At 37.1% G+C, this 24,583-nt stretch overlaps 1 long non-coding RNA gene and 1 pseudogene across 1 annotated transcript in view; both read left to right on the top strand.

Moving 5' to 3' along the window:
• LOC102746297 (uncharacterized) overlaps positions 1–23,577 on the top strand; it is an 82,464-nt gene extending 58,887 nt beyond the window's left edge. Inside the window, exon 5 of the long non-coding RNA XR_014148431.1 lies at positions 23,333–23,577. This is a non-coding gene — a long non-coding RNA (uncharacterized LOC102746297). The remainder of the gene's footprint in view (positions 1–23,332) is intronic.
• Positions 15,767–19,755, top strand: LOC145723414 (methylsterol monooxygenase 1 pseudogene; annotated as a pseudogene).
• Positions 23,578–24,583: the final 1,006 nt, after the last annotated feature.

Below are 24,583 nucleotides of genomic sequence, written 5' to 3'. Positions count from 1 at the left end.
GGGTATGTGCTCTGGTAAGCACTGTGAATTGTGCAAGACTGTTGAATCTCAGATCTGTACCTCTGAAACAAATAATGCAATATATGTTAAGAAAAAAAAAAGAAGAAGAAGGTAGCAGGAGGGGAAGAATGAAGCGGGGGAAATCAGAGGGGTAGATGAACCATGAGAGACGATGGACTCTGAAAAACAAACTGAGGGTTCTAGAGGGGAGGGGGGTGGGAGGATGTGTTAGCCAGGTGGTGGGTATTGAGGAGGGCACATTCTGCATGGAGCACTGGGTGTTATGCACAAACAATGAATCATGGAACACTACATCTAAAACTAATGATGTAATGTAGGGGATTAACATAAGAATAAAAAAAAAGGTTACAAGCCAATTATTTAAGTCTCCATATCAATGACCTATTTTAAAAAATAGCAAATTAAACTGAAAAAGGTAGAAGGAAAGAAATAAACTTAAGAGCAGAAATTAATGAATTGGAAGATAGGAATGCACTTGAAAAAAAATTAAAGCCAGGGGGCGCCTGGGTGGCTCAGTTGGTTAAGCGACTGCCTTCGGCTCCTGGAGTCCCTGGATCGAGTCCCGCATCGGGCTCCCTGCTTGGCAGGGAGTCTGCTTCTCCCTCTGACCATCCCCCTCTCTCATGTGCTCTCTCTCATTCTCTCTCAAATAAATAAATAAAATCTTAAAAAAAAAAAAAATTAAAGCCAAAAGTTGGTTCTTTGGAAAAATTAATAAAACTGATAAATCCCAGTAAAGCCAGTAACAAAAAGAAAAGCAAAAATTATCAATGACTGAAATAAAATTGGATATTTCTATAAATCTTATAGATATTGAAAGGACAATAAAATATGAATAACTGCATGTCAATAAAAGGTGACAGTTTAGATCAAAAGCACAAACTATTTGGTTAAAAACCTACTAAAACTGACACATAAACAAATTAAAAAGATGGATAGTCTTGGACGCCTGAGTGGCACAGTTGGTTGAGCGTGGGACTCTTGGTTTCAGCTCAGGTCATGATCTAAGGGTCGTGAGATTGAGCCCCGGGTCGGGCTCCATGCTGAGCTCAGAGTCTGCTTGGGATTCTCTCTCCCTGTCCCTCTGCCCTTCCCACTTGTGCTCTCTCTTTCTCTCTCTAAAACAAATAAATAGGGCGCCTGGGTGGCTCAGTCGGTTGGGTGACTGCCTTCGGCTCGGGTCATGATCCTGGAGTCCCGGGATCAAGTCCCGCATCGGGCTCCCTGCTCGGCAGGGAGTCTGCTTCTCCCTCTGACCCTCCCCTCTCTCATGCTCTCTCTCAAGTAAATAAATGAAATCTTTAAAAAAAAAGATAAATAAAAAATAAAAAAATAAAACAAATAAATAAATCTTAAAAAAAAAAAGATGGATAGTGTTAGATACATAACAAAAACTAAAAATTCAAATTGTAACACCTTCCCACCATGTGTGGACAGAGACAAGAAATATGAACAAGTCAAAGTAAGAGAGGTCTGACAACAGGCATGAGATTTAGGTCTTTAGGACTTTGGACTTATCCTTAATTGTAAGAACAGAGCAGAATAACTCAAGTCCTGGGAGAATAGAGCAAAGACATGTTAGTAGCTAAGATGTCACTTGAACTATTAGCGTTTCTTAAATTCCTCATAACAAAGGACAAAAGTGGTTCCTGGTCCTGGTGTGGGGCTAAGTTTTCCAGTGGGAGTGAATTAGCTCCAGCCATGTGATGAAGTTAAAACAAAGTGGGAAGAATCCACACTTGATGGTGTGCTTAGGTAGTGTTCAGGTCTACAAACAGATTTTTCTGTTTCTTATTTAATAATCTCAGCAGGCATGCACTGAAGTCTAAGAACTTTATGCATTTCAATGAACGTACCCTCGAATGTGTCCCTCACACAGGCAGGATCCTTGTGAAAGGTTCTTTTACCCCATATAAACTCTTGCTTTTGAGCAGCAATCTTGTTTCTACACCATAAGCCATTTTGCTTAGGTGGTCTAACTACTTCTGGTGATCATTTCTTTCCCATCCTGTTCTTTGTGCCCCTGGATTGACATTTCCTGACTACCTTTGTTTCCTTGGTGAAAACTTAGACTTTGGTTCCTCATTGTTCCCATGTCCATAAGATATAGGTTATCATCCCGACCCTTCTCTTTCCATCTTCATCTTCTCACAAGACCCTAACCCAGGCCAAATCTCCAGGCCTATTTTTGGCCCAAGAAGGGATTTTGAACATTTTGATTCTGCTTCACTCTGCCTTTTTTTTTTTTAAGAATTATTTATTTATTTTTGTGGGGGAGGAGTGGCAGAGGGAGAGAATCTTCCAAGCTGACTCCCCACTGAGCAAGGAGCCCCATGTGGGGCTCGATCTCACGACCCTGAGATCATGACCTGAGCCAAAACCAAGAGTGGGACACTTAACCAACTAAGCCACCCAGGCACCCCATGCTTCGCTCTGCCTTTTAAAAAGAGTTTCTGGAGTGCCTGGGTGGTTCAGTTGGTTAAGTGTCTGCCTTTGGCTTAGGTCATGATCTCAGGGTCCTGGGATCAAGTCTCACATCCGGCTCCCAGCTCAGTGGGGAGTCTGCTTCTCCCTCTGCCCCTCTCCTCTGCTCATGCTCGCTCAAATAAATAAATAAATAAATAATCTTTAAGAAAAGAAAAGAGTTTCTGTGTCTTGCTAGGTTCTCTCTATTGTTCTTTCAAATCTTGCTCTATAATGGAGAAATTATTTTCTAGTGTTTGTTTTTCTCCTAAAACTCTTGAATAGCAGATTATGTAATAAATAGAGCACTAGTAGCCTGGGTTCTCTTTCTGTCTCTCTTTCTTTCATAGGCATGTGTATGACACCAGCTCCTTGGATCTTGGTTTTATGATCTGTTACTTAGAAAGAATAATTTCTAATGCACCAGCTGTTAAGTTTCACATTGTGTGTTTTCTGCTCCCTGAATGGCAGCTGTCTGGCTGAGGTGCTTTTCGGGTAACTATAGAAAGTAGTTTAGCAGAGAGGCTAAGAACATGGAGTGCTGCACCGCCTAGTACAGTAGCCACTATGCAAACGGGGATATTGAGCACTTAGAATGAAGCATGACTGAGTGCTTAAACTGAAGTACAACTGAAGTACAAATTGAGATATCTTCTAAATTACAATCAGTGTAGTAAACCAATGCAATTAACCATATTAACAGACCAAAAAGGAAAAACCGTATGATAATCTCTCAATATATGTAAAAAAATTTAATAAAATCCAACATCCATTTCAGATTAAAAATAAGCTCTTAGCAAATTAGGTATAAAAGTTTTCTCAACCCGATAAAGAGCAGCTACATAAAACATACAGCAATATACTTGCTGGTATAAGAATGAATGTTTTTTCCCTAAGTTCCAAAACAAGGTAAGGATAGCTACTCTCACCAATCTTTTCAATCTTGTACTGAGAGTTCTAGCCAGTGCCTTAAGGCAAGAAAAGAAATAAAAGAACATTCAATTTGTAAAAGAAATGATGAAAACTGTCTTTAGACTCAGACAACATTATTATCCAAATAGAAAATCCTTTGGCGGGCGCCTGGGTGGCTCAGTTGTTTGAGTGTTGACTCTTGGTTTCAGCTCAGGTCATGATCTCAGGGTCCTGGGATTGGCCGTGTCAGGCTCCCCACTCAGTGTGGAGTCTGCTTGAGGATCTCTCTCCCTTTCCCTCTGCCCCTCTCTCTAAAATAAATAAATACATCTTTAAAAATAATAATAAAATCCTTTGGGATTAAAAAAAAAAAAGCCAGAACTAAAAAGTAGGTTTAGCAAGGCACCAGGTTGCAAGATCATTATATGGAAATCAACTGTACCAAGACTGATGTCAAGGAGCTTACTGCCTATGTCTTCTTATAGGAGTTTATGTTTTTAAGTCTTAAAATTCAAGAATTTAATCCATTTTGAGTTAATTTTGTGTATGGTGTAAGATAGTGGTTCAGTTTCATTCTTATGCCTATGACGGTCTACTTTTCCCAACACCATTTGTTGAAGAGACTTTCCTTTCCCCATTGTATATTCTTGGCTCTCTTGTCATAAATTAATGAACCATGTATATGTGGGTTTATTTCTGGGCTCTTGACTCTGTTCCATTGATCTATATGTCTGTTTTCATGCCAATACCATACTGTTTTGATTACTGTAGCTTTGTAATACAGTTTGGAATTAGGAAGTGTAATGCTTCCAGCTTTGTTCTTCTTTCTCAAGATTGCTTTGGCTATTCAGAATATTTTGCAGTTCCACGTGAATTTTAAGATTGTTTTATTTCTGTGAAAAATGCCATTGGGATTTTGATAAAGATTACATTGAATCTGTAGATTGCTTTGGGTAGTATGGAGTTTTGTTTGTTTTTTTTAGTATGGACATTTTTAACAATATCAGTTTTTCTAATCAATGTGCATGGAATATCTTTTCATTTATTTGTGTCTTCTTGAATTTCTTTCATCAATGTCTTACAGTTTTCAGTGTGCATATCTTTCACCTTTTCACCTCCTTGGTTAAATTTATTCCTAGGTATTTTATTCTTTTTGATGCAATTGTAAATGGGATTATTTTCTTAATTTCTCTGATAAATCTCCTTGTCTTTTAATCTGGCTTCCACAATTTAAAACTTGGCATATAACCAAAATACAATTAAATGAAAGGTCAACAATAAAATATAGTCCCACCCCCAACACCCTGTATAAATATGGAAATCTCAAAATGCACTTACGTAGAAGCATTTCCAGAATGGCAGAATAAGAATCTATGAAAATCTGCTCATCCATAAAAGCAAGAGAACACTGATAAAAATTGTCAAAATCAACTTATTCAGAACTCTGGAAATTAACAAAAGGTTGGCAATATTCCAGAATCATTTATTCAAGAAAAGCAGTTGAATATCAGTAAGAACCGCAAGCTTTGTGGCTTTTAGCTTACTCTATTCCCATCCCCCTCACCCCATTTCCCATGCAGACTTAAAACTCAGCAGACTCACAACTATGATAGTTGTAAAAACCAGAAGCCTAGCAGTCACTGGTGGGAAAGGGCAGAATGGATCTGAAACTCCCCACTTGTTCCATCCCCAGAGAATTGTCAATATATGACCTATCTTAAGCTCCTTGTAAAATTTCATTCCCAAGGGTCGACTTTATTTGACCTGACTCAGAGCTCACTTTGTGTCAATAGCCTTATCCTTAGGACATTTGTCAGAAAGAAGTAGTGGCAATTGTTTAACCGTGAAGATGCATGAGGCAGTGATACGAGTTGGAGCTAATAAGAGGCTGACTAAAAAATATTAAAAGGAAAAAATGTGGCATGAGATGTCCATGTGGGGCTTTGCAAAGCTCCAAAATATTCCTGGGAACCTAGAAAGACATGTGCATGTGCAGTGCTCTTCCTATGCTCAGCAGAGACCTGAGAAGACCCTAGCTCCTCACCTCTGACTGACCTTGGAGCTCTGCACAAGCAAGAAGTGAAGGTGAAAGCACAATTGTAAATTGTCTGCTGGAGCATTCAAAACATACTCCAACACAACACAGAGCAGTGCTTAAAAGGAAAATGTGTTATTGTAAACACCTATATTAAAAAGGAAAAAAGATGGGGGCGCCTGGGTGGCTCAGTGAGTTAAGCATCTAACTCTTGGTCTCAGCTCAGGTCTTGATCTCAGGGTTATGAGTTCAGGCCCTGCATTGGGCTCCACACTGGGCATAGAGCCTACTTAAAAAAAAGGAAAGAAAGAAAGAAAGAGAAAGGAAGGAAGGAGGGAAGGAAGGAAGGAAGGAAGGAAGAAGAAAAAAAGAAAGAAAGAAAGGAAAGAAAGAAAGAAAGAAAGAAAAAAAGAAAAAAGGAGGATGTTAAATCAATAAGCTATCTTTCCACTATAGGAAAGTTTAGCAAACTAAATTTAAAGCAAACATAATAAAGGAAACAAAAAAATTAGAGTGGAAATAAATGAAAAAGAGAATAAAAAATATATATAATCCAATGAAACCAAAAATTGGTTTCTTGAAAAGATGAACAAAATTGACAAACTCTTAGGTAGCTTGACAAAGCAAAAAACAAGTCTCAAATTACTAAAATCAGGAATGAAAGAGGGGACTAGTGACCCTACAGATTAAAGGATTATAAGGGAATAGTATGCCAACAAATTAGATAATTTACATGAAATAGACAAGTTCCTAGTAGGACAAAACTAATAAAAGAAGAAGAAAATTTAAATAGACATACCTATTGGAGAGATCATATTAGTAATAAAAAAATCTTCCCATAAATAGAGAAGTCCAGGCCCAGATGGCTTCAATGCTGAATTCTACCAAACCTTTAAAGAATTACCACCTATCTTTTTTCTTTTTTTAAAGATTTTATTTATTTATTTGACAGAGAGACACAGTGAGAGAGGGAACACAAGCAGAGGGAGTGGGAGAGGGAGAAGCAGGCTTCCCACCGAGCAGGGAGCCCGATGCGGGGCTTGATCCCAGGACTCTGGGATCATGACCTGAGCCGAAGGCAGACGCTTAACGACTGAGGTGCCCCTACCACCTATCTATCTTTCACAAAGTCTTCCAAAAAATAGAAGAGGAGGGAACACTTCCTAATTCATGTTATGAGGCTAGTATTACTCTGATATCAAGACCAGACAAAGATATCACAAGGAAAGAAAACTACAGGCCAACATCTCTTATTAATATAAATGTAAAAATTCTCAAGAAAATACTAACAAGTCAAACCCAGCAACATGGTAAAGGATTATTTATACACCATGCCCAAATGGGATTTATCCCAGGAAGGCAAGGTTGGTCTAGCATAGAAAAGTCACCAATGTAATAAAACATTAACACAACAAAAGATAAAAACGACATGATCATCTCAATAGATATAAAAGATAAGCTCTCAGAAAATTAAGAAAAGAAACGTTTTCAACCTGACAAAGGACATTTGATGAAGAAAAGTATAACAATACACTTAATGGTGAAAAACTAAATGCTTTCCCTCTAAGATCAGGAACAAGACATGGATGTCTACTCTCATTACATCTATCCAACATTGCACTAGAGTTTTTATCCAGTGCAATAAGAGCAAAAAAAAAAAAAAGCATTAAGATTGGACAGGAAGAAGTTAAAATGTCTTTAATGTAGATGACATGATCTTTTATGTAGAAGATCTTACTGTATCTACCAAAAAATACTGAAAATAATAAATGTGTTTAGCAAGGTTGTAGGATATGCAATCAATATACAAAAATCAATTGTATTTCTATATGCTGCCAGTAAAAACTCAGAAATTGCAGTTTGAAAATACCATGCACAATGGCATCAAAAAGCATAACATACTTAGGAATAAATAAAAGAAGTGCAAGTCTTACACAATGAAACTACAACACATCATTGAAAGAAAGAAGACCTAAACAATGGAAACATATCCCATTATCATGGTTGGAATACTTAATGTTGTTCAGATAGGAATATTCCTTAAATTGATCTACAGGTTAGATGCAATCCTTATAAAAATCTCAGCTGCTTGGGTGCCTGGGTGGCTCAGATGGTTAAGCGTCTGCCTTCGGCTCAGGTCATGATCCCAGGGTCCTGGGATCGAGTCCCACATCGGGCTCCCTGCTCCTTGGGAGCCTGCTTCTCCCTCTGCCTCTCTCTCTCTGTCTCTCATGAATAAATAAATAAAATCTTTAAAAAAAAAAAAATCTCAGCTGCCATTTTTTGCATAATTAGGCAAGCTGATCCAAAAACTCATGTGGAAATGCAAGAGACCCAGAATAGCCAAAACAATCTTGAAAAAGAATAACAAATTTGGAGGACTCACACTTCCCAATATCAAAACTTACCAAAAGCTACAGTACTCAAAATAGGATGTTGCTGGCATAAGGATAGACATATAGATCGATGAAATAGCATTGAGAATCCAGAAATAAATCCTCACATTTATGGTCAGTTGGTCTTTGGCAAGGGTGCTAAGAAAATTGAATAGAAAAATAATAGTTTTTTTAATGAATGGTGCTGCGAATAACTGGATAAAGACATGTAAAAGAATGAAGTTGAATTCCTACCATCCACAAAAATGAAGCTGCATCTCACACCATTTATAAAAATTAACCAAAAAAGGAACATCAAGTTAAATGTTAAGAGCTAAAACCGTACACAAACTTTTAGAAGAAAACCTAGATGAGTATCTTTGTGACCTTGAGTGAGGTAATGTTTTCTTAAATATGATGCCAGAAGTACAAACTATAAAAGAAAAAAATAGATCATTGAATTTCATCAAAATTAAAACTTTTTGAGCTTTGAAGAACTCCATCAAGGAAGTAAAAAGACAACCCACAGAATGGGAGAAAATATTTGCAAGTTATATATCTGATAAACATCTAGTATCCAGAATTTATGAAGAACTCTTAACAACAAAAGACAACTCAATTAAGAAATGTACAAAATATTTTAATAATTATGACTCCAAAAAAAAAAAAGGCAAAGGCAACAAGCACATGGAAAATGCTTAACATCACTAGTCATGAGAGAAATACAAATCAAAACCATAGTGTGATACTGCTTCACACTAGGATGGCTATAATCAAAAAGATAATAAGTATTGGCTAGAGGGGAGCCTGGGTGGCTCAGTCGGTTGAATGTCCGACTCTTGGTTTCAGCTCAGGTCATGATCTCAGGGTAGTGAGATCAAGCCCCACATCAGGCTCCCTATTTAGTGGGGAGTCTGCTCAGGGTTCCCTCTCTCCCTCTGCCCCTGCCCCTCCTCCAAAAATAAATAAATAAATCTTTAAAAAAATAAGTATTGGTTAGGATATGTACAAGTTAAAACACTTACACATTGCTAGTGGGAATATTAAATGGGACAGCCACTTTGAAAAACAGTTTGGCAGTCCCTCAATTGTTAAATACCGAGTTACCATAAGATTCACCACTCCTAGAGAAAGAAATACATATGTTCACACAAAAACTTACATACAAATTTTCATAGCAGCCTTATTTGTAATAACCAAAAGGTGGGAAAAAGCAAATGCCTTTCAACTATTGAAAGTGGTATATCTATATGGAATATTATTTGGTTATAGAAAGAATGAAGTGTGGTACCTGCTATAAAATAGATGAACCTTAAAAACACACTTAAGAGAGGGGCGCCTGGGTGGCTCAGTCGTTAAGCGTCTGCCTTCGGCTCGGGTCATGATCCCAGAGTCCTGGGATCAAGCCCCGCATCAGGCTCCCTGCTCTGAGGGAAGCCTGCTTCTCCCTCTCCCACTCCCCCTGCTTGTGTTCCCTCTCTCGCTGTGTCTCTCTCTGTCAAAATAAATAAATAAAAAATCTTTAAAAAAAAAACAAACCACACTTAAGAGAAAGAAGCCAGTCACAAAGGACCACATATTTACATTCGAGTTATGTGTAATCATACATTTATGTATGATTCCAATTATATGAAAGTAGATTAGTGATTGCCTAGGGCAGAGGGTGGTGGTGGTTGTGGGGTTGTGGCATGACCTCAGGGGTTGTGAGGTTTCTTTTTGGAGTAATCAAAATATCCTAAAGTGGCTTGTGGTGATGGATGCAAAACTGTGAATATTCTAGAAGACTTTGAATTGCACACTTTAAAAAAAAATGGTTATCAGGACATTTTAACTTTTTCCCACACTTCCTCATTATTTTTCCCCATTTCTCTGGGGAATTGGAATCATTTCTTATATTCATGTTATTTTTACCTTTACATTATATATCTTTTAAGACTTGTTAAAAACATTTTACTTGTTTTGTAGGTATGCACATTATTATTATATAATTTTATGATTAAATTGTTTTTTTTTAGTGTATGTGCTGCCGAAGCGAGCACATGATTAAATTGGTTTTTAATTCTCACCATCAATCCTTCAATTTAGTGATCTTTCTCCACTTTTAGATCTCTATTTCAATCCTCTTAGAAGATTTTTTTCAGGAAGGGTTATCGGTAGTAAGAATTTTCAGACCCCTTGCATATTAGAGCCTGTCTGTTGTCTTCACGTATGAAGTGACATCTTGACTAAGTATAGAAGTCTTGGGACTCAGTTTCTAAGTACAAGGGCATTATTTTGTTGCTTTCTAGTATGCGGTGTCATAGAAGAAAAAGTCTGAGCATGGTTGATTCTTTTTGTTGTTATTGACATTTGCTCTTGATTTTTGTTTAAGCCTGTATGCTTGTATGATTATTATGCTTTTTTTCTTTTAAAGTTCAAGATTTTTCTCCAGCATATGTCTAAGTACTGGTCTATGTTCATTAACTGTTTTCTTTAGACACATACTTCCCACTGACTTCTGGAAATAGAAGATGTTAGAATATAATACTCACTTTTTTCTAAGAATCTTAGTGATTATCAAAGTCATCAAAATAATATCATTATTTAAAAAAACTAATTAGGGGGTGCCTGGGTGGCTCAGTCGTTAAGCATCTGCCTTTGGCTCGGGTCATGATCCCAGGGTCCTGGGATCGAGCCCTGCATCAGGCTTCCTGCTCCGCGGGAAGCCTGCTTCTCCCTCTCCCACTCCCCCTGCTTGTGTTCCGTCTCTCGCTGTGTCCCTATCTGTCAAATAAATAAATAAAATCTTAAAAAAAAAAAACTAATTAGAAGGGGCATCTGGGTGGGTCAGTCAGTTAAGCATCTGACTCTTGATTTCAGCTCAAGTCATGATCTCAGGGTCCTGGGATTGAGCCCTGAGTCGGGCTCCCCAGCAGGGAGTCTGCTTGTCTCCCTCTCCCTCTGGCCCTCTGCCTGCTCATGCATGGTCTCTCTCTCTCTAAAATAATAAATAAAAAATAAATAAAAATAACTAATTAGAAAATAGATGCTTTTGAAAATTTTAATATTCAAGAAACCACATCTTTATGGGACCTGTGTTCATATTTTTATTATTATTAATTTATTATATATGATTATCATTACTTTGATTTGTAATAGCCTGTCAATGGCAAAGAAATTTGTAGATAAATGTTCAAAATAAATATAACAGGGGCATCTGAGTGGCTCAGTGGTTAAGCATCTGCCTTCAGTTAAGGCTGTGACCCCAGGGTTGAGCCCCAGGTCATGTCCAGCTCCCTGCTCAGCAGGGAGCCTGCTTATCCCTCTCCCTCTGCTCCTCCGCTCCCCCGCACCTCCCCTGCTCCTGTGTGTGCATGTGCACTCTCTCTCTCTCTCAAATAAATAAATAAAATCTTAAAAAAAAACCAAAATAAATATAATGGGTTAAAAAATACAAAGCTAACAATATGATTTTCATATTAATCCCCCCTAATACATTGCTCTAAGCTCTTGAGATAAATTTCTTGGCTATCAGGCAAGAGAAAGAAACAGCAGAAATAAGAGGGAGGGAGGAAAGATGGGAGGAAAGAATCCAGAAAGAGAGAAACAGAGACAGAGACAGAAAACATAAAAATTAGTGGATGAATGAAAAAAGACAAATGGCTAGAGATTCAGAGGAACAGAGACGTGCACATACACACCAAGGAAGAGGAGGAGGAAGCTCTTTAGTTACAAAGGACTCAGTGTAGGAGAAAAATACAATGGAGGTAGACTCACAAAGAAGAACAAGAAAAAAATAAGCAAGAAGGGGAAAAAAGAGAAAGACCAGAGAAAGATGATCAGTAATTTTTCAAGTATTGGTGCAAAAAATTTATTCTGTTTCACAGTATCAGCCAGTGAAATTCAAAACATATAATTGCTCATTATCAAAACTACTTGAAATTTTAATTAAACTGCTAGCCAATATTCTAACGTTGTGATTTTCTCTAATCCTGGTGAAGTTGTCTTCTGAATTTGAAAATCATAATTTGCCAAGGGAAAATTATTATTTTAGGTGCAGCTAAGGAGTCCAGAACACAATTATCATGAGGGACTGGGTGTGACATTTGGTGGATTCTCCATTTCTGTTTTAGTGTTTACCTATTATCATAGAAGAGAAATGACCAGAAAAAAGCTATAGTTGTTAATAAGCTAGAGCTTAGCAACTTAAAATACACCAAAGCAGGAAAATTTTATTGGTAAATAACAATGCATGTGTTGTGTCTATTTGGACTTCTATTTAAGCAAAGGAGAAGGGGCTACTCAGGAGAAATAAAGGGAATAAAGCCCATTGCTGTTGGAATTCAAGGTGTCTAAAATAAAAAGAATTCTGTATGGCGCTGTAGAGATAACACTTTAATGGTAATTCATCCCCCCCAACTGAGGCAGAAGAAAAAATAAGACAAAAAATAAGCTCAGTATTTTCACATGTAGATTTTAAATATTAAAAGCATCAACAGTTACGAAGTTCTAAGATACGACATGGCCTGAAATCCTGACGAGTGGTCAAATGTTCTATTTCTTTCAGGTAAACGTGAACAAATAAGTTCAGGCAACGTAGACAGTTTAGATTTTATTTATTTGTTTGTTTGTTTGTTTATTTATTTATTTACCAGAGAGAAAGAGCACGAGCAGGGGGAGCGGCAGGCAGAGGGAGAGGGAGAAGCAGACTCCCCATTGAGCAGGGAGCCCGACGTGGGGCTCAATCCCAGGACTCTGAGATCATGACCTGAGTGGAAAGCATCTGAGCCACTCAAGTGCCCCCAAAGTAGACAGTTTATTTTTTTTTTATTTTTTTCAAAGTAGACAGTTTAAAAACAAAGGGTAAATGAAGTTTTATGAGTTCATTTGGTTTGTAGAAATTCAACTATGTAGTTATGTGTTATTTTCCTGTATGCATATTATTCTCCAGCAAATAGTCATTTTTTAATCAGATCATGTTATGTACTATTATTTCATTAATACTAAAATATTTATTAAATATCCACGTATATGTTCTCCTCTACCAATGCCAAAGGAGGTAAAACACATAGATATAGCCCCAGTCTTGTACTTTTTTTTCACAATTAGATAACGTATGTGAAGAGAGACATAAAACAGACCAACAGACACTTGATGTGCTGACCACTGATTGACATGAGTGCTACATATCTTTGTATACGATAACACCACAGCTAAGTAGTAGCACCTTTTCTTTAATATCATCTGTTTATACTTTGTCTTTGAGTAATTGTCCATGGATCATTTAGAAGTAGTATCTGTTCAGGGGCGCCTGGCTGGCTCAGTCAGTGGAGCCTGTGACTCTTGATCTTGGGGTTGTAAGTTCAAGCCCCATGTTGGGTGTAGAGATTACTTGAAAATAAAATCTTAAAAAAAAAAAAAAGGAAGAAGTAGTATGTGTTGAGAATGCCAATTATCTTTCCAAAGCTCATCAAATTAATAACTCATTATTGATGGCATACAATGTGCTCTGTCCCCTTTCTTATTCCTTTAACCCAATGTTTCTAAAACTTCAGTCTTTCGCTTACTATCTTCACAATTTTTGCAATATCATCATACCAACCGTGCTATTATTTTAAAAATAATTTTAACTCATATTCCTTTCATTGTAATACCTACTTTAACCTAGTCCTAAACATTGATATCTAGAGAGTTGCAGATTTGTTTTTTTAAAAAGGTGTGTCTAGGTATCCTCAACCAAAATAATCACGTGAGCCCCCAGTGATATGCTAACCATACTTGAATAACCACACTGTTAAGTCAGCTTTGCTATCACCTAGCAAGAATGATAAATGTACCAACATAGAATCCTGCCCTGCAGAACATAAGCTGCTCTATCTTCTATCTCAAAAGGTAGTCTTATTTTTTGTAATCTAAGTAGACACATTCCAAGATACACATAGCAAAGAATATGTAAAGAAATCTGAGCTTCTTAATTTAACTATTTCACAGATCAAAATATCTCTTAAAAATTCATCTGTGTTTTTCTTTAAAGTTCTTCAGATTGATTTAGTAATTATTGATATTTACTCTGATAATAATGACACAAATATATTGCTGTCTCTTAATTTTCAACATGCAGAACAGTGTAAATCAAACAGCATTCGTGGAGTTTAAATAATAAGGAAAGAATTGGATCTGGAGAATAAATGAGGCTCTCTTTGCTCATTTGTTCAACAAGTGTCTACTGAATGCATATTATGTGCCTGCCCTTTTTCTAGGTGCTAAAGATGCATCAATAAAAAAACTTAAAAATTGATAAAACCACTGTAATCATGCATACATAAGAATTACTGTAGTACAAAATTTTATGGAAAAGTTTTAAGATACACATTTGTCTTTGATATACTCCCACCACTGTTTTTTAGTATCTCATCCCTTAATTTTGAAAATCTCCAAATTCTTAATTAATATTTTAATTCATATTTATAATTATTAAAAATATTCTCAGCAAGACTATGGACTCTGAGAAACAAACTGAGGGTTCTAGAGGGGCGGGGGTGGGGTGATGGGTTAGCCTGGTGATGGGTATTGAAGAGGGCACGTACTGAATGGAGCACTGGGTGTTATGCACAAACAATGAATCATGGAACACTACATCAAAAACTAATGATGTAATGTATGGTGATTAACATAACATAATAAAAAAATATATTCTCAGCATTTGTGTATAATAAAATATTTCTAACCTATAGAAAAGTGCAGACAATAATATAAAACTTTATTCTTCCATTTGTTCAGACTAAAAACATTGGGGTCACTGATTCCTTTCATTTACTATGCTTCATAATTACTGCAATATCATTGTACCAACTATGCTATTATTTGAAAACATACTTTAAAATTGATTCATTTTCCTTTCATTCTAATACCTACTTGATTCCTCACCTTTACTAACATCTCTAAAATTATGTTGAATGTGCCTTCAAAATATATCCAGAATCTACAACTTCTCATCATCCCACTGCTGCCATCTTGGTCCAAGACACCATCATCTGTTGCCTGAATTATTACAATAGCCTCAGAGTGGATCTGCCAACTTCTGCCCTTGCCCTCCTCCTCATGCATAGTGTAGCCTCAACACAGCACCCAGAAGAACCTGTTAAAATGTAAGGCAGATAATATTCTTCCTCTGCTCAAATCACAACCATGAATTATCATCTCATATAGAATAAAAGCCAGAGCTCTTAATATTCTATTTCTACAAGTTGTCTTTTTGTAGGTAGTTATTTCATTTTCACTGTTAGATGATATCCTCTAGTAAGAAAATAACTCATTTTATTAATCTACTCTTTTATCTGTGGACATTTGGGGGCCTTTCATTTGCTTTGCTCTTATAAATAATGCTGACATAAGAAATGCTAAAGGAAAGGGGCGCCTGGGTGGCTCAGTCAGTTAAGCGTCTGCCTTCTGCGCAGGTCATGATCCCAGTGTCCTCTCTGCTCAGTGGGGAGTCTGCTTCTCCATCTCCCTCTACCCCTCCCCCTTGGCTGTATGCTCTCTCTCTCAAAGAAATAAAATCTTTTTAAAAAAATTAAGGCTATATTTATTCAGTTTCCTAGCAATTACATTCCTAGGTATTTACCCAAGAGAAATGGAAATGTATGCTTATAATCTGACTTGTACAGAATATTTATGCAGATTTATCTATAATAACCCCAAATAGAAACAATCCAGTGGCCATCAGTGAGTGTGATATACAATAGAAGATTAATTAACAACAAAAATGAACAAACTGCTGTTAAGGCAAAAAACGGATGAATCTGTAGGGGCAAGAGCAGGCTGCCCTAAGATAGGCAACTTTGGCATGGAAATTATCTTGACTTAAAAGCAATCACAACCCAGTTGTTTTCAGAAAACAACCTCCTCGGACGCTGAGAGGCAGGTTCCGAGGCTGCAGCACCTGGCCAAGTCTGGGTGACCGTGGCCCGCAGCTCCTGCGCGGTTGTCCAGGATAAACCAGAAACATGGGAAAACCAATGGAAATGTTTTAAAGTACTTCTCTTTAATCACTTTTGTATCCAGCTTCCTTTGATCTGTGGAACTTATTATTTTACAGAGTATTTTAATATACCTTATGATTGGGAAAGAATGCCAAGATGGTATCTGCTTTTGGCAAGATGCTTCGGCTGTGCAGTGATTGAGGATACCCGGCACTATTTCCCGCATAGGCTCTTCCATCACGAAAGAATATATAAATATATTCATAAAGTTCATCATGAGTTTCAGGCTCCATTTGGAATGGAAGCTGAATATGAACATCCCTTGGAAACTCTGATTCTTGGAACTGTTTTTTTCATTGGAATCATGCTCTTATGTGATCACGTCATTCTCCTTTGGGCATGGGTGACTATTCGTTTGATAGAAACTATTGATGTCCATAGTGGTTATGACATTCCTCTCAACCCTTTAAATCTGATCCCTTTCTGTGCTGGTTCTCGGCATCATGATTTCCACCACATGAACTTCATCAGAAACTATGCTTCAACATTTACATGGTGGGATAGAATTTTTGGAACAGACTCTCAATTTATTGCCTACAATGAAAAGATGAAGAAGATTGAGAAAAAGACTGAATAAATATCTAAACCTTCCTGAACACACACACTTTCCTGAATTGAAGCGAGTAGCTAACGTTGCTTCTGCGGAGCAGAAATAAACAAGTGTCTTGGCTGTTAAGTGATACAAAGAACATTAACAACCTTTAATTATCTTCCTAGTGGGAACTTTTTCTACCTTACCTAAAAGTTCTGTATGTGTAGAAATAAGTATATATTTAAGTACGATTTTCATGAGGAAGTTGTAAAGGCCTTGTTGCTAACCTTACAGAAGGGTTTTAAGTAATGGAAAAAGTATTAATTTCTGTCTTTCCCTCCAGTAATACCATAGGCTTGAAGTTGAAATTGGTCTTTAAAATCTTTTAAATATATAGTGGCCATTTCAGAAACTCTTAGTAGGGTGCTGGCCTCATATTGAACTTTAAACATTTTTTAGAATTTGCCTAAACATCAAAGTATCATGGGTTGAACCATATCAATTGACAGTGGGTGAGGCTGCCGAATCAGGAATAGCCAGTACCAAGAACTTCACTCTTGTCCTGAGCTGACTGGTTTGGGGTGATTCTCTTTCTTTGAGAAGTCTTTTAGGATTGCACTGTACTACTGATATCTATAAATTAAGGCATTTCTGAATTGTTGTAAGTGGAATATTTTAGTCTAAAGGTTTTCGGGTTACTTGAATTTTTTTAAAAATTGAGCTTTATTTCTGCTATTTACCCTTTCCTTTTTGTATTTCAAGTTTTCATTATACTTAAAACTATCTTGAAATGGGAACTGACTTGCTGTATTTGCACTTTGAACTATTGAAATAAATGTGATTTTTTTTTTGTCTGGAAAAAAAAAAAAAAAGAAAGAAAACAACCTCACCCCTCAACTACCTGCCTGTGCCAGGAAGAGAACTATTAACAGAGATTCCTCTTTACCTAAGAAACTTATCTGCAGAACAGGGCAATCTTTATTTTCCAAACATCTCTCACCTTCCTGCTAATGGTCTTCCTTTCCTTTGTATACCCAGACCTCTACCCCTCTCCTTAGCTCAGATAAACTTCATGTTGCCTGACTGTGGAATTCCATGTCTATGTGGATTCCCTATACCTATAAAGGTAAATTTGATTTTCTATGTGGATTCTGTATACCTATGAAGGTAGATTTTATTTTCTTCCTATACCTATGAAGGTAAATTTGATTTTCTCCTGTTAATCTGTTTCATGTCAATTTGACTCTCTTAGTCCATCTAGAAGGACCTTGAGGAGTAACAGAAATTTATTTTCCCCCAACAAATCTCAAAAACATTCTTTTCAGGGAAAGAAGCCAACACAAAAAAATGTATACTATATAATTTCATTTATATAAATTCTAGAACAAATAAAACCAGTCTATGCTGATAGAACTCGGAACAATGGTTGCCTGGAGGAAGGAATTGACTACAAAGAGGTACAGGGGAATTTTCTGGAGTTATGTAAATGTTCTATATTTTGATTGTGGAAATGGTAGCGCATGTATATATGTTCATTAAAACTCATTGAACTGGGGCACCTGGGTGGCTCAGTCAGTTAAGCATCCAACTCGTGATTTTGGCTCAGGTCCTGATCTCATGGGTCTTGGGATTGAGTCCCACGTTCAGCTCTGCACTCAGCGGGGAGTCGGCTTGAGGTTCTCTCTCTGCCCTCCCCCATCTCACTCTCTCTCTCAAATATATAAATCTTAAAAAAAACCTCATCGAACTGCACACTTAAAATCTGTGCATTTTATTCTAAACATTACTCCTCAATAAAGTTTATTTTAAAAATAATACTACTAGAAACATATAGGAGTCATTTTTTAAAAAAGATTTTATTTATTTATTTGAGAGCGTGAGAGAAAGAGAGAGTGAGCACAGGGAGAGGGAGAGGAAGAGGGATGAGCACACTCCCTGCTGAGTGTGGAGCCCGACAGGGGGCTGGATCCCAGGACCCTGAGATCATGACCTGAGCTGAAATCAAGCTTGGGACACTTAACTGACTGAGCCACCCAGGTGCCCCTGTACATACACAGTTTTGTCCATATCACATATGCGTACATTTTGTGCTGGCTCCAGATACGCACGGTATACCCAGACATGGAACTCTTCTGTCTTAGAGTTTGCAGATGTTTGTTTTACAAGATAACGTGAGACTGATCTTCAGAACAATTTTACCAACTAGCACTAGCAGTGTATAAGAGTTCCTGTTGATCTACATCTTCATTAGCACTTGGTATTTTCTGATTTCTTAATTTTTCCAATAGGTAGTGGGTAAGAGTGTTACCTCACTATGGTCTTATTTTAAATTTTAAATTTTGATTAGTAATATGGTGGAATATTTTTTCCCACTTATTGACCATTTGTGTTTTCTCTAAAGTTACAGTTCAGGTATTCTATTTGTTTACTATTTCTCATTGACTTTGTAGAAGTTCTACATGTTGTTAACCTTTATTTATTTATTTATTTATTTTTTGAGAGAAAGCGAGTGCACATGTGAGTGGGGGCAATTGGGGGGGAGAGGGGAAGAGAGAATCCCAAGCTGGCTCCATGCCCAGTGTGGAGCCTGATGAGGGGCTTGCCCTCATGCCCCTGAGATCATGCCCTGAGCCAAAATCAAGAGTCAGATGCTTAAAGTAACTGAGCCACCCAGGTACCCCCATGTTGTTAACCTTAAAAATAAAACTTCCAGTTATTTTTTTTTACCAAAAGATGAGTTTTTTCAGCAGTAGCAAAGAATTGTGATCTGAGACACGCTAGCTATGGCAAAGTCCATAGCCAAGCCCAACAAACAAAGGAGAGGTAAGCTCTTTTATAGAGGAAAGGGAGAAGTTGGGAAGGCTGTTATAAACAAAAAGTCCATTAACATTAATTGGGAATGGGAAGTATAGTAGTTTTTCATTGGCTGAGTTCTGACAGTCTCTCATGAGCTGGGCTGTTGCTAGGGAAGGAAGATAAGCCTTTCTTCCTCCTGCGGGGATAATAAAGTAGTATCCACCTGCAAAGTCCCTCTCTTCCTTTGGGTCTGAAATTGACAAGTGGTAGGGCATGAGAGCTCCCCCTACAGAACCTTCTGACTCCATTTTAGTAGTTTCCCCTTAATGTTCACAATATATTCTGGATTCTTGATCTTTGTCTGTTATATGTGCCAAAAATATCTCCTTTCTGTGATTTGTCTTTTCAGCCCTCCCTTTTCTAATCTTTATTTTTTATTATTTTTTTCCAGTTTTATTGAAAACTAATTGACATACATTACTGTATAAGTCTAAGGTGTATAACATGATGGTTTGGTTTATATATATCGTGAAATGATTACTGCAATATGTTTAGGTAACATCCATGTTCTCATGTAGATACAATAAAAAGAAAAGAAAAAATGAGAAAAGTGTTCTTCTTGTGATGAAAACTCATTTTTCACTCCTTTAGTGTAAGTGTATTTTAATGAACAGTTCTTAATTTTAATGTGGGTTTTTTTTTAATGGTTAATGCTTGTTGTGCCTTCTTTAAGAAATCATTTTATATCCAGATATTATAAAGATAATTTCTATTTTCTTTTTTTTTTTATAAATGTTATTTATTTATTTGACAGAGAGAGAGACAGCAAGAGAGGGAACACAAGCAGGGGGAGTGGGAGGGAGGGAAGCAGACTTCCCACTGAGCAGGGAGCCTGATGCAGGGCTCGATCCCAGGACCCTGGGATCATGACCTGAGCTGAAGGCAGACGCTTAACGACTGAGCCACCCAGGCGCCCAATAATTTCTATTTTCTTCTGAAAGTTTAAAAATTTTTGGTTTTCACATCAAATCTTTAATCCAGTTATCTTAGTGTGTATAAGGCCAAGTTGTTATAGAAAGAAGAACCCAAAATAGAGGGCTTAAATAATATAGACATTTTTATTTTTCAAGTAACAGCTCCAAAGTAAGCGTTTTAGCCTGGAGACTGGTTTTGCTTTATGTGATCATTCAGAGACCCCAATCTTGATGATGTCTCTGCCAAGGGTAGTTTGCTGATTGCCATTACATGAACAAGATACATCCTTCCACTTATTTAGGTCTCCTGGAATTAATAACTGTAGAAAGAAGACAGTAGGGAACAAAATGGAAGAGACAGCATGAATAGGATCTAGGGACCTGGAGGAGGGCTCCCACAGGCTGTGCTCAGTTCTCTGCGACCACTGCCTACCTATGATCTTTGTTAGGCACCATGGAACTGGTTCTCGGATGCCCCACAGCTAGGGCTCTGAGGTTTAGAGGAGCATTCTGAGATTGGTGTTGGAACTTCTAGGAGGAAGGTGCCAAGCGGTTGAAGCTGTGAGTGCCAAACAGCAGCAGAAGGCTGGAGGTATAGCTGCCCTCATGCCGCTGGAGGGATCTGATTGGAACCGGAAACAGGAAGCAGGAGCTTCTTTGCCCCTTCTCCTGCCTTCCTATCTCCATCTCCCACTGACAAAACCTAAGAGAAACCTCCTGGCAGTGGGACAAATAATGCTGCAGTGGAAAACCTTGTGCATGTTTTGTTTTGTTTTTGTGGAACTTCTTCCTCCAGGCAAATTCTTAGTGGGATTATATGTAGCTTTTACGAGATAATGCCAACTTTTTCTCTATATGGGATTGGACCAGCAACATATAAAAACAATATCCTTCATACATATCAAACAATAAAAGACTTAATGTAAAACTAAACCCTGTTTACAAAAGCAACAAAAAATAAAATACTTAAGGGTAGACTTAACAAGAAACATACAAACTTTTCAGCAACAATATACGAGAGTGTTTTTCCACAGAGACACATGAACGGAGTACATTGTCAGACTTTTGAATCTTTGCCAAACTAATAGGTACTAAATAATTTGGATTTCTCTTATGAAGTTGGACATTATCTCGTATGTTTGAGATCCATTTATATATCTTTTCCTGTGAATTTTCTGTTCATGTGTTTTGCCCATTTTTTTCTATTGGGTTTTGGTGATTCTACTCATTTTTATTTTTATTTATTTATTTATTTATTTATTTATTTTTTTTAAAGATTTTATTTATTTATTTGAGACAGAGAGAATGAGATACAGAGAGCATGAGAGGGAGGAGGGTCAGAGGGAGAAGCAGACTCCCTGCCGAGCAGGGAGCCCGATACAGGACTCGATCCCAGGACTCCAGGATCATGACCTGAGCCGAAGGCAGTCGCTTAACCAACTGAGCCACCCAGGCGCCCTCTACTCATTTTTAAACATACATTATGGTAATTAGCCCTTTACTTGTCATATAAATAGCAATATTTCCTCCCAGTTTGTCATTGTTTTCTGACTTTGCTCATCAACTTGACTTCAGAAAACAAAACAAAATCACATTAGTACCATTATGCATTTCCTTACATATAGATGTTAATTTTGAGGAAAATTGACATCTTTTTTATTTTATTTCCTTTATCCAAGACCAAGGAATCCTTTTCATTTGTTCAAGGCTTTGAAAAAATGAGTTTTTAAAAGATTTTTCTCATATAATATGTTTGTATGTTTCTTCTTCCCCTGACCCCCTGGAAACCACTGATCATTTTACTGTCCCCATAGTTTTGCCTTTTTTAGGATGTCATATTGTTGGAGTCATACAGTATGTAGCCCTTTCAGATTAGCTTCTTTCACTTAGTAACATGCGTTTAAGTTTCCTCTGTGTCTGGGTGGCTCAGCTGGTTAAGCCACTGACTCTTGATCTCAGTTCAGGTCTTGATCTCAGGGTTGTGAGTTCAAGCCCCATGTTGGGCTCCATGATGCTGGGCATGGAGGCTACTTAAAAAAAGAATTTCCTCCGGGTGCCTGGTGGCTCAGTTGTTAAGCTTCTGCCTTCGGCTCAGTTCGTGATCCCAAAATACACCTAGAAGGGGCGCCTGGGTGGCTCAGTCATTAAGCGTCTGCCTTCGGCTCAGGTAATGATCCCAGGGTCCTGGGATCGAGCCCCGCATCGGGCTCAGCGGGAAGCCTGCTTCTCCGTCTCCCACTCCCCAGGCTTGTGTTCTCTCTCTCCCTCGTATCTCACTGTCAAATAAATAAATAAAATCTTAAAAAAAAAAAAAAGAATTTCCTCTGTGTCTTTTCATGGCTTGATAGCTCATTTCTTTTTAGCACTGAATAATATTACATTGTCTGGATGTACCACAATTTATTTATCTATTCATCTACTGAGGGATATCTTAGTTGCTTCCAAGTTGGCAATTACAAATAAAACAGCTATAAACATCCATGTCTGTCTATGTATGGATAGACGTTTTCAGCTTATTTGAGTAAATACTAAGGAGTAGGATTGCATAATTTTTAAAAATATGCTTTGGGATTCTGCTGCTAATATTTGACTTAGAATTTTTTATATCCATATCCATAAGTGAGAGTTGAACAATATTTGTCATATTTTGATATTGATGTTATACTGGCTTTAAAAAACCAATTTGGAATGCCTTTTTCTTTTAAAATGCTCTGAAACAATGTATGTATCATCTAGGTATCAGATCTTTAGGGATTTAGAATTTCTTTGTGAAACCATCTGAGCCTGGTACTTTTTCGTGTGGATAGTTATTGGATATCCTTCTTTATTTCTTCTAATAAAATTGGTTTGTCCAGGCTTTCTATATTTAGTGGGATTAATTTTGGCATATTGCAGTCTAATACTATGACAATAATTACATAATACCATGTCACTTTCTGTTTTAATGACTCTCTCTCTTATTGTTTCTTATTTTGAAAGTTTATGCTTTCTTTCTGGATTAGGTTTATTAGTGGTCTGTCATTAAAATCTTTTTTTTTTCAAATAGTCAGTAGGTTGATTTATTTATTAGTCTATTGGTTCTCTGTATTCAACCGCATTGATTTCTGTTTTTAATCTTTATTTTCTTCCTCCTACTTTTCTTTGGTATAGTTTTTTTTTTTTTACAATATTTTTAAAAAAGATTTTATTCATTTATTTGTCAGGGAGAGAGAGAAAGAGCACAAGCAGGGGGAGCTGCAGGCAGAGGGAGAAGCAGGCTCCCCCGCTGAGCAAGGAGCCCAAAACAGGACTTGATCCCAGGACCCCGGAATTACAACCTGAGCCAAAGGCAGATGCTTAACCGACTGAGCCACGCAGGTGTCCTTGGTATAGCTTTTTGAGTTAGAAATAGAATTCATTTATAATTATTCTTTTGTTTTCATTATATAAATATTTGAAGGCTGCAAATTTTCCCCTAATCACTGATTTGTTTTTTTATAGATTCTGATGTATATTGTTTCTATTATATTTTTTTGTTTTTAGAAATTATGAAATTCAGGGGCGCCTGGGTGGCTCAGTCGGTTAAGCGACTGCCTTCGGCTCAGGTCGTGATCCTGGAGTCCCAGGATCGAGTCCCGCATCGGGCTCCCTGCTCAGCAGGGAGTCTGCTTCTCCCTCTGACCCTCCCCCTCTCAGGCTCTCTGTCTATTTCATTCTCTCTCTCAAATAAATAAATGAAATCTTAAAAGAAAAAAAAAAAAGAAGTAACATTTCTAAAAAAAAAAAAAAAAGAAATTATGAAATTCAATTTGTATACTAGTTTTCATTTCATCCAATACTTCTTTAATAGTACACTTCAAAATTTTTAGGTGGAAAAGATTGCTTGTTTTCTGATTTTGTTATCAATTTTTAGTATTATTATATGTTTATTACTATTATTGTTTAATTAAAATACTATTTGCATTATTTCTAGTTCTGTTTTGGAGAAGTGACACAGTACAAAGTCAATTTTCATGACCAAGTCCATATGTGTTTGGGAGGAAAGAATACTCCCTATTTTTGAGGTGTAAATTTGAATATATCCATGAGACCTACTTTATTATGTTAGATTTTTTTATATCTCTAATTTGATCCATTAGACCTTCATTGGCTTGAGCGAGATGCTGATGTCTCTTATTTTTATTGTATTTTATTGTAAACTGAGCAGTATGATTAATTCAATGTTTTGCATTTGAGAGTAAGACAAACAAGATATACAACAGGATTCCTCTAAATGATACATTTATTTCTGCTAAAAACTTCTCTAGGTTCTAATCCAGGGACTGCCTATACTAGTTTTATGTCATTAGGCAAATATTTTATTCTTAGGCTTGTCTGTCTTCTTTGTAAAATGAGGTGAGTTATGGGATATATTTTTTAATCCAATACTATATCAATACAATAAAAGCGCTTTTGAAATAATACTTGTTGTTACT

Source organism: Leptonychotes weddellii, chromosome 9, assembly GCF_054177405.1.
Source record: "Leptonychotes weddellii isolate Sample4059 chromosome 9, ASM5417740v2, whole genome shotgun sequence".
NCBI lineage: Eukaryota > Metazoa > Chordata > Mammalia > Carnivora > Phocidae > Leptonychotes > Leptonychotes weddellii.
This window is presented reverse-complemented; position numbering and strand designations above follow the sequence as displayed.